General features: G+C 39.3%; 1 long non-coding RNA gene across 1 annotated transcript in view; it reads left to right on the top strand.

The window, feature by feature from the left end:
- The window catches only part of LOC108508374, a 7,901-nt gene extending 1,718 nt beyond the window's left edge, over nt 1-6,183 (top strand). Inside the window, exons 2-4 of the long non-coding RNA XR_001878384.1 lie at nt 196-263; nt 950-2,476; nt 3,333-6,183. This is a non-coding gene — a long non-coding RNA (uncharacterized LOC108508374). The remainder of the gene's footprint in view (nt 1-195; nt 264-949; nt 2,477-3,332) is intronic.
- Nucleotides 6,184-11,589: the final 5,406 nt, after the last annotated feature.

Genomic DNA, 11,589 nt, shown 5'->3' with positions numbered 1-11,589 from the left:
ATATATGTAGAACTGTGTGTGTGTGTGTATGTGTATGAATATACACACACACACACATATATATACATATATATAGTGGGGCTTAACTGCTCTTTTTCATCTGGGAATTCTTACAGTATTGTTTCCTGCAAATACCTATCATTTTGCTTTCAAATGCCACTTCTTTTAACTGCAGTCTTTCATATACATTTTCAGATTTCCAAAACCAAGCCATTGGTTTCACTGGCCTCTGGTTTAAATAGCAAACTGAACCCTCTTTCCAGGTAAGGCTGACCTTTGATAGCTTATTTAACTCACCTGAACTTGTGAATGCTGAAGAAAATTATTTTCAAATAAAGTAGCTGAGATTTGAGCCCAGCAGGAATACATCTGATGTCCTCCCTGACTGAGTGAGATGCACTGTGGTTATGTGAAACCTGGGCTAAAAAGGACTTCTAGATGATGAAGGCATGAAGTTGTATTTCTCACTGAGTGGTGCATAGTTCTGAACTTAGGGAATCAGTATAGATTTTGAAACAATAATTAAAGGAAGAGAATATGTAAGGGAAGCATCTTTGCTCTGTTAGGACTGTAATAAACACTCAATTTGGTTATTGCAGCCCTCTCTTACCTACTAACATGAATTAATTCTTTTGTTCCTGTATGTTGTTAGGTCCCAGGATATCATGTTTACCTCAGGAGGGCTTTTTCATGTGTGTATACAGTAGATGTCTGTCCTGGAGCACTCCCTAATCCATTCTCTAATCCACTGTCTGTCTATCTTCATCCCAGCTAAAACTCCACATTAGAAGTAGAGGAGGAGGAATAAATAAAAATAATAATAAAACAAGAACAAACAAAAAAATCCCAAACAAAAAAACTGATAAGTACTTTTTATTTTTTGAGCAGTTTAAAATCCTTCTGCAAGTCACACTCACAGAAGAGTAAAGTCTCTTACTTCTTATTGCAGTGCCACAAATTTCAGAGCCACTCCAAAGACACCTAACAGGTAAGGGGTTATAATGGGCTAATTAAAAGATGGAGTCTGCTTCACCATTGCCTCGAGCATGGAGCTAAAAAGCTTGATGTGCCAGCTGAGCCGCTTGCAAAACCACCTAGCAAGTGAACCAAGGTAGCTGAGCCATTCTTAGCAAAAAGGAAGGTCTTTGGATAAGAAGCGTTACAATCAAGAACACAGCGGGGACTTACTCTCCCAAATAAGGTATGCCAGGCAGATCTTGCTTGGGTACTGGGGCACCAGCCAGTGGACACTCAGGCCCATCTTGGTCCCAGGCAAACTTTGCTTGGGTACTGGTGAACTGGCCAGTGGGCACTCAGGGTCTGCCATGGGGAGGGTATTTAAGTTGGCGTGCCAGTGGCCTTTGTGGTGATTGTAAACTCCTGTTCTGTGCTTTTAACAGTCACCCTCAGCTTTTCCTGCTTTTCTGTCTCCCTTCTTTCTCTCTTCTCTTTTGTGTAACAAAATAAAGTTGAGTTATCTTTTTTGGAATCAGGCATCTGGCCTTGTTTGTGCCTTAATCCCGTTTATGGGAATGTTTTAGAACCTGGTTCCACTCCTTGTCTAAGCAGATCAGAACAGGGGTTTTTGGCTTGTTCTTAATAAATAATTTTGTTAAATACCACATGATTTCACGGAATATTCTGAGTTGGAAGGGACCCACAGGGATCATTGAGTCCAACTCTTAAGTGTGAGTCAAAGAAGCAACATCTCTACCTCAATTAGCTTAGGAATTTAGTGGTCTCTGACCTTAGGAGAGGAGCTGTACCTTAATCCACAAACGTGCATGTTTTCCTGAACTTTGCCATTTTGGCTGCTTTTCTCTTAAACCTATAATCAGTTTAGTATCATAAAATAAGGGTAAAGGAAGCTGAGATAACTGAAAACAGCTGACTAGTCCACCTGAAGGACATGAACCAAATGCATCATATACTTCAAAAGGCACAATAAATAGACGTTGTTTTGCTAGGAATTGAATTCAAATAAAGGACTGTTGAAGTAGAAAAATAACATGAGGTTATCTTTTAACTAGTGATAGATGTGTCTTGTAGTGGGTAAAGACAATCAGATGAGATTGTCCACAGCCCCAAATTCCTGCCACGAAAGCGACACTAGATGGCAGACGTGCTCCACGAAAGAAAAGTCAGGTGAGATTTGGGTACAGGCTCACGCCGTAATAAGGTGGGTAGTTTTCTGGGAAGCAACTTTGAATGTTACACTGTATAAATAGCCGAAGAAACTGTACTTCGGAGAGGATGTGTGGCGAACGATTCCCCGTGCTCCCGTCACGACGAATTAAAGGAATGTTTCATCCAAACGACACCGTGGCTGTTTCGGTTGGTGCTGTGACTCAGATCCCTCTGTTCGCTGTGACCCCTTGGTGAGACAGACGCTTTCAGGGCGCCCCTGGAGATTTCTCCGGCAAAGCCTCCCTCAGCCACGGGATCATTGCAGGAGCAGACAAGGTCCTGGCCACAGGTAAGAACATTCCTTTCCTGGTATGGTTAAAAGACCAGACTCTGGGTTATTGCCCATAAGTTGTTACATATAAAGTGTTGGATGAAGTGTATTGGGCTGCCAGTGCCTTATAGATACACATCGGGCACTTTATATATGGTTCTGTCTGTCATCTGGTCTCCTGATTCGGGGTTGATATTTGTCAGCTTACAGACTTGGTATTGTGTGTATTGTAATTTCTATTTGGGTATATTGCTATCCTGTCCCTTGATTCCCTTTGTAGAAGGTGCCAGCCAGTTATAATTGCTCAGTGCCAATGGGAAGGTTGTCTGGGACTCATCAGGACAGACTAAAGCCGAGGGTCTGAGTGGCAGTGTAATCTCACTATTTGCAAGCACCTTCAGACTTGGGGCTGGGGGGACAATACAATGAAGTCCAAATTCACCCTTGTAAGTGCTACAGCGAGTTAGTAAAGCTCTGGGGATAGACTGGCAGTTGCATTGCATAGTCCCTACTGTCCCCAGGCCAGTGGGCAGGTGGAAAAGATGAATCATTTGATCAAACAGCAGTTGGCAAAGATTGGTCAAGAGGCTAATCTGGGGTCAGATCAGGCATTATCACTTGCCCTGCTTAGGATCAGAATTGAACCACAATTAAGGAAGGCCTAAGCCTGTTTGAAATATTATGCAGAAGGCCTTATCAAATCCAGTGCAAGAGAGAAGACATGAGTTAGTAAGGAAAAAAAATGTCTGAGGCAATATGTAGTAGCTCTAGGGAAACAGTTGAAGGATATAATAAAGTGTTCTTGGGAGTAGAGCTAGAGGAGTAGACCATGCAGTTCATTGTTTTAAGCCCGGAGATTGAGTGTATGTTAAAGCTTTTTCAGGTCAACCTCTGGAGGGGAAGTGGAACAGACCCTACCAAGTGCTGCTGACAACCTTCACTGCAATCAAGATCAAAGAGCATGGATTCACTATTTACGAGTGAAGAAAGCACCTGAGAAGGCTTGGACGTCAGAACCAGGCAGACCCACTACTGTCAAGTTTTCCCAGTGTTTATCTTTGATAAGTACAATAACTCTGACTCAGACTTTTGCCTTAGACTGGCCATGGTCTCAAGCATATTGTGGGTTCTCTGGTCTAGAGACCATGTATATAGATGATCATCAACAAATGGCTACATATAATACCTCTGCTGTGGTCTTACAAAGAGACACAACAATCTTAAAAGGTTGGCAGAATCAACACTGTGGTGCAAACATTTTGGCTGAAGTTGTTGGAAAGGAAGTACGAGTAGGATGTAAAATACTTAATCCACCCCTACAAGAAAACTAAAAACTGCAACCTCAAATTTTTATGAGAGATCCTTTGGTTCTTGGGAGTCCGTCCTGTTCACCTTTTCTTAAAACTTCATATGCAGGATGGGCAGCATGGCTGCACAAATGTACATTCACCTTCAAGAATTGGACTAGAAGAGATATAGTTGGGGCATTAGGATCAGGATTAGGGATTTTGAACAGCATGGATTCTTAAATATTAATAAATAGATTGGAAAGAGTGACCAGCGATTTGAATCAACTGCAAAGTCCCCTAAAATCTTCCCTTTCAACCCTAGGAGCTAGTCAACAACTCACATTAGAAGCATTACTCCCATGGGAAGAAACTAATGAACATATCATCTGTTAATTGCAAAAGCTCTAGGGTCAGCTCAGACCAATGTTTGTTTGGCTCAGAGTTGTATTCAGGCTCAAGCTTGGACACAAACAGTGATAGTGGCAATCATTAGGGAAGGTGAAAGTGGCATCTTATCAACTGAAATTTGTGCAGTTATTTGGCAAAATGTGACACAATTTGAATAGGAATTGCAATTGTGGTGGTAATGAGTTAATTTGACCTCCTGATCCTACTACTGGTGTTGCTACAGCCTTTGTACTAACTGTACAAAAAGCTGAAATTAATGGGATCTACCCAATTATCACCTTCAGGGCAAGTCACGCCAGAACTATACTGGAACCCGAGACATTGTCTGGGCCCTGAGAAAAGGAGATAAGTGGCAAACAATTGATGTAGAGGCATGCACTGTACAAGAACAAGGATATATCTGTGAGAGCAATAGTATGAGAGCACAGGACATCTGTCTAGATACTGAACAAAGCATTTGTCATTATGAGATGCACCCATTTGAAAATCCAAAACCTGTGATTGTTTGCATAAGGTAAGGGCTGTGCTTGCTTGAGGACCCCATGCAGCCTGCTGCATGTAGATAAACATTCTTTAATGACCAGTAATCAGTCCAATTTCTGTGTTTGTAATTTTGTTAACGTTGGAGGGTGTGATTTTAATTATGCAGCTCCAGTTGTGATTTTAATTATGCAGCTCCAGTTGTTTTGTACTCCTTGTTAGGATGTGACTGTGTGTTATTTTGAGAGGTCCAGCCCACCCCCACTAGAATGGACTATGTATTGCTTGCAGAATTATTGCATCATGAAGACCTGCAGAAACTATTGAAGCAAATCCAAGAAAATGGATGAAAGACTCTAATTATGGTCCAGCATGATGTAGAAAAGATTCCCCACATACTCGAACGAGTGAAAGAAGACAGAAAGAACTATTGATGGGACACTTTCATGAGAAAATCTCCCTCAGCAGCTCAAGTTTTGAATGTGTTGATTTTGTTGTTTATAGTAGTAATACTTGCAGTGGTCAATTTTGTATTCTAGTGTAAGTTAAGAACCTTAGCATCTCAGGTAATGAAGAATTCAAAAATAAAATACAATAAAAATATAAATAAAATAAAAATGAAATTAAAAACAATAAAACTAAATTAAGAAAAAGTAAAAAAATAAAAGGAATAAAATTATTTTATGGAATGGGCAATTAGTTACTCTCACCAGGAGTATATTTTACTACTAGCAAAATTCAATTTTTTTTTCAAATTGCTGATAGACTTTGATTGCAGACTTTGGCTGCAGACTGAAGTGTAGCTGCTCTGAAAATTCCAAGAAAAGGTGTAAAATGATGAGTGAAAAATGTCAAGGGTAATATTTGTTTAATGTGATTTTGCTCATACGTTTATATCCAAAAATGTCTTTCTAGACCACCTGGGAGTTCTACTGTTGAGTCAGGTTAGCCCTTTCCTTTTTCACATTTACTCCATTTTGTTTGTACTTCCCAAGTCTATTTTATTTTTCTCATTTTCTTTTACCCTGCTGGTTTGTTCTTTCTTGGCTTTATTTTTAATTAGTTAAACATAAGTGGCCTTTGACATAGCAAAGATTATGAAAACAGTGGGACGTTGGTTACTGCTTTGAAAGAGTAAGGCAAATATTTTTGTGTTTGTTCTCCTTTGTCTGTTACCTCTCTCCTGGGGTTGTATTGTCAGTAAGTGAAGTAAAAGAGCCACTTGAAGGGGGGAAAGAGAGTTTATTTGGAATCTTTCTTAGTTTTCTGTGTTTTATTAGGGCTAAAAGCCCTAATAAATCTTAGTTCCATTGTGCTATGCAAAGCTACAAATGTGTAATGAGAACATCTGAAGTTTACAACATTAAGCATTATGCCAGACCAGACCTGGCAGGGAGATGGTACTTAATTTTATGCATGCAGATCAACCACCAGAGATTTTGAGCTGGCATCTAATCGTGTTTAACATCTCTTGAAAATCTGTCCTCTCACAATGGAAGCTCCTATGTGGAAACTGGCCTACTGGAAAGCTCTCCTTTTATAGTCATTTGAAGACCATGGGGGAGATGGTGATATGAAATCTGAAAGTGTTTCCCAGCTCTGGTGCCTGTCCAGCACTGTAAGCTTGAGAATATAACCTTTCACTTGTTTTAGACCTTGTCATATCCAGTAATAAATGTGGCCAGACGGTGCATGTTTGGTCTCCTTTTGAGACTTGTGTTGTATTTCATTTGGAACTGCAGCATTTTGTGATGACCAGAGGTGGTGGCCGCTGAGATGGTCGATCCTGTTGCACATGGGCAGTGTGACTCCCTGAAAAATGAACACATGCAAACTGTTCCCTTGCTTGACTTCAACCAAAAGTTGTTAGATTCTGCTAGTTAAGTAAAGCTCAAATTTTGGCTACAAGAACTTGCAAAATGGTCCCAGAACCCTGCATTTGTCTCTGTATTTCTCTGTAATGGGCACCAGTTGACCTCAAAGAGGTTCAATGATAATTCCTTAGAGATTTAACAGAAGGTATAAGGTCTATACTTGTGTTGCCTTCCTAGAGAAAGCTCTTTGGGAATTAACCATTGCTACCTGTCACAGGAGAGAAGTATTAAAGTGCCTCCTGACTTGCATGAAGGGGTCTTAACAGATTGTTCAGAGAGGTTGTAGCTGGAAAAATTTAAGGTCCAGTTGGACGGGGCTCTGAACAGCCTGATCTAGTTGAAGGTGTTCCTGTTCATTGCAGGGGGCTTGGAACTAGATGAGCTTTAAAGGTCCCCTCCAGTCCAAACCTCTGTGTGATCTTTGGAATTCTGTCTGAAGCAGAACAGGTCTATTTCTGGCCTTACACAGTTTGAGTACAATCCAGCATGATTTACAAAACACTGGAAATGAGCACATGCCACAGAAAATAACAGGATTCACAGGCTCTGTATGTGAAATATACACTGGATTGCTAAAACTGGAGGGTTTTATTCATGGTGATGAATATATACTAATCTGTTTTGTACTCAGTCACAATAGCCCACATGTTAATTTGGACTCTGCTCTCTGGGCCTCAAAAATCAAGGATGGAATAGGAGTTCTACTTTTGGTAAGGCCTTAACATATCAATGAAGCAATAAATCCTCAGCTTCCTACAGCTAGGCAGTATCTTGAATTTGGAAAGCGGCCAACAGTCACTTGTCCTGCTTCTGCAGGTAAAAGCCAGGTGGTGGTGTATGGAAGTTGAGCACTTCATGTTCATCTCCACGGAAATATTTATATTCTGACAGAGCATCCTCCATGAAAGAAGGCTGATAACAGAAACACCAATTCAGCTGTAATGAAGCCGCTACAGTTTTCCCTGTTGCAGTAGCAGAGTTCTTAAGTAATCCAAACTTTAAGCTGTTTAAATAATTTTAGAATATAAACTCCATACTTGGAAGATAACAGAGATGACAGTTAAAATCAAAGGAAGCAATCTGATTTTTTTTTTAGCAGTGACCAGCTGTAGTCACTGATACGCTTTTCAGTGTATTCTAAGGTACTTGAAAATGTGGGCTATGAAGACTCTAAACAAGGACACAGAGATAAGAAGCTTCTTTACCAGCCCTATTCATTCCAGAGCCTTTATTTTAAGTAGTATAGTAGTAAAGCTACTGTGATTTGGTTGGAGCAGTCTTCTCCTTGGAGACCTATGATCTCCCTTCTATTCTATGGAATGTATACAAGGAAAGCTGCTTGTGCAGAACAGTTTTCAGCATTGGAGCCTCTAGGACCATAAGAATTAATTTGTGTACTGCTCCCAAGAGCTCTGTGTTGGTATTTTCCAAATCACTTTCTTTAGAGTTGTGCAGTTTTCAAGCACAGTCAGCATTGCCCTGTCCCTCCCATTAAAATGACCTCAGGGAAAACAGGCTGAGTTTGGAATGAAGCCTTTTGGAAACACCACTACACCAGGAGTTGATGGTGAGACTACTACCAGCTTAGTATTAGTCATGCATGATTGGAATTCTGCACATTAGCAATGATGTGTTCTAGACAGAAAGAAGGTAAGTGATGACACTGTAAGAAAAGGTACCAAGAAGGCTTAGCCTTGATTTGTTCTGGCTACCATAAAAGGCAAAATGAAGTAATCTATGTTTGGGACATACATGCTGGAATTAAATTGGACATAATGTTGTCTTGAATGAACTGATGAAAATTAAAAAGAAATTCCACAAACAAGAAGTTTAAAAAAATGGACAGTGCCTTTTAAATGATAAAGGGCTTCTGCTATAGTGCAGAAATATGAAATAGTTGACATTTAAAATGTCAACAGTTTCAGTGTTTACCAGAGGAGTTCTGACATTTTAATAGTGACCATTTGAGCTTTTATTTGTTTTAAATGCCTCACTTAAATTCTTTTAGCAAATTATGAGCAATCTGGTCATCTTTGAAAAGTGGCATCCTCTTTTGGGACGACAGCTGCTGGGGGAGCAGAGCTCTTAATTTTGATGGTTACAGTCTGTGAAATAAGGTCAGCCAAAGATGGGCACTTATTTCCTATGCTTGCATTTGCATTTTGCTCTGGGTGGGACGAAAAACTGAGCAAGGGGTAATTATTTCTTTTATTTTTTAATTTTCTTCCTATGAAAATATGATGTGGATGAAAACCTTTGTTTAATGGTCAAAAGTAGTAGGCTGAGCCTTGGGAGATCTCATTCCTTCCTGAATTTGGTTGGCTGGCTGCCAGTCCTTCCCTCTCTGTGCCTTGGTTTTCAAGGTCTAAGAAGTTAAGTAATAGTCCTTTTTATTCCAAAAAGCATTTCGAAGTCAGTTTTAGGAAGAAATTAATTTTTCTGACATTTGTAGAGACTGCAGAGGCTTCTCAAACTATTTAGAAGACGACAGTTGTGGTTTCACTATTGAGAACCTGATCTGTGCTCAGCTATTCAGTGTCTTATGACCACTAATGAAAGGCTTATTTTGAAAAGTTTTTGCATTAGAATTTTTAATGTAAACTACACTGAATTAACACTTCTGTTAGGAAGACACTAAAACAAACAAATAATTAATTTGTTGCCATTCCCACTTCCAGTGCATATACTTGTTTTGCTTATACTTCTAATACAGTTTCTGCAGTATTTTATTGGCACCTGAGTGCTCATTTTAGCTCAACAAAGGAAAATGTCTGGTGTAAGGATCCATTCCACAAGGTTTCATGTCTATACCATATGCACAGTAAAAGGAATCCCCATCCCCAGTTTCATATGAGGAAGTGAAGCAAAGTACATGTGAAAGCCTTTTGGCTGAAGAAAACTGCACACCATGGCTTGCCAAAGGATGCTTATTCTCCATCAAACTTCACTTGGTTGCAGCTTTTTCTGTAGAATAAGGAATTTCTGTGAATGCACAGTATATTTTGGTTGTTGCTATTCTTGGCTTTCTTCATAAAAGAAACAGCATAAGCTATTACTGCTATTTATAAAAGTACTTTGTGACCCTATGCCATAGTGTTGAACGGATTTCATGACAGTTTTTTAATCCAAAAATTTATCGTTGGAGCTTGACAAAAGCTGGTAATGGCAATTCTGCCTCTATTTTAAAAATACCTATTAAAGTTCATTGGTGTAGAACTAGTTTAAGAAAACAATTAGATTCCTCTCATAACTTCCAAAATGTTTGTGTTTTTTCTTAAATGGGCTTTTTTTAAAACCAAACCAACCAAACAAAAAAACCCCCAAACCCAAAAAACACGTGTTCTGGAGATTTTCTCTCTTTTGTTATAATTTAGAGTTTATTCAGAGCCTGCTAAGGCATTGGGAGTCCTGACTGAGACACTGCCAAAATAACTCATTTGCTTCCTTTAAATAGAATATGTGGTGGGAATTTTCTGGCTTCTGTTCCTACAGAGATGAGTAAGATCCTTCAACTGTGCTCAACTGATGGGTTTATATTGGATCTTACAATATTTCAGTCCTCAGAAGGAAATCCCCCATGAAATTTAAGATGATGTTCTTTACCCTTTGAGATGAACACTATTCAATAAGGGGCCTGTGTCAGCCACATCTAATTCCATGAACAGAAGAATTTCTAATGGTTTCTACTTCATGGCATATCAGTTCGCTGCATATCTTAAATATTGCACCAACACCTTGAATTAAAAGGTGTGTGAATGATGGAAATAAACATGATGTTTTAATTTTACTACTTAGATGCTGTTAGCAAATGGAAGGAAACATTGAAGGCCAACTGTTTGCTTTCTTACTCAGACCCAAAAGAAGCACTTGTAACCCAAAATGTCCAACCTGGATTCCAGGAAACCTGTTTATTCAGTACCATGGAAGATTCACTCAGTCTCCTCACTTCTGCCACTTCCACACAGAGCAGCTGCTGAGGAAAATGGAGGAAATGTGCTTCTGAAGACTGGGTTAGTCTGAGCAATACCATCCATTTGTTTGGAGATCTTTGTTTCTTTTCTGTTCTGTCATCGGGGCCAAACATTCTACTGAACCCAAATGCAGGGTCTATGGCAGAATGTTTAATAAAACTAATAATTTCTGAGGGTTTTTCCCCTGCAAAATATCAACTGCAGTCATGTGTGTGAGGATTGCATATGAAAAGGGCAAGAAATGGTTTGGCTTACTTTGCTGTGGTCTTATCCTGACATAGAGAGCTGTTATCTACAATGAGAGACCTTACCAAAACCTACTTTGGTATTTTCTTTCTATCTTTCCTGTTATGCTAAAGTAAGTGCATTAAGATTTTCTTTTTAATGAGTTTATTAAATACATTATTTCTAATTTTGTTTCAAGATTAAAGATTCAAGTATCTGTTCTGTATTCCACAAGTATGCTTTCAGTTGGCATTAATAAGACATATGTGCACATTTATGGGCATAGTGCTTCAAATAATCTTTTATGAGTTAAGAGACACCACATGAAAGGCTATTATCTCTGACTCAGCTGTGAGAGTATTTTTAAAGCAGCATTTACCAAACTTTGATCCACAGATGCGTATCTGTGTTTTGAAGACTTCTTGGTTTTGTCTGCTAAGTTACAAGATAAGAGTTTAAAATCTTTGGCTTGGCATAATTTCTTTGCTATTGTTGGGATAGGAAGCTGCACTATTACAAATGGGCATGTAGCTGGTTCCCAGTACTAACTACACAAAAAGATTTGCAAGTCCCTGCTGTACAAAGTTCAATATGAAATGTCTTCCCTTGGTGACCAAAAGCCTGTGTTCAACAATATGAAGTTTGCTGTGGATGTAACTGGGATCTAAACTAGGTATGTCCTACAGGTCCTGCTGAATGATCTTGTACTCCCTTGCCAGAATTGGTGTCTAGAGACAGAGGGAATACAGAGTGGATGAATCTATGAAGTTGTGATAAAAAGTCCTGGAATATTCAAGTGTGCTAAAAGAGATTGACAAAACAGAAGTGTCTATGTGAGGTAGAATGTGGTAGATGAGAAGGAAAATGTAATGGAGAGATCTGAA

This window comes from Lepidothrix coronata, unplaced genomic scaffold (assembly GCF_001604755.1).
Source record: "Lepidothrix coronata isolate B3197 unplaced genomic scaffold, Lepidothrix_coronata-1.0 Scaffold292, whole genome shotgun sequence".
NCBI classification, from domain to species: domain Eukaryota; kingdom Metazoa; phylum Chordata; class Aves; order Passeriformes; family Pipridae; genus Lepidothrix; species Lepidothrix coronata.
The sequence above is the reverse complement of the archived record's forward strand: the minus strand, read 5'-3'. Positions and strand labels throughout refer to the sequence as shown.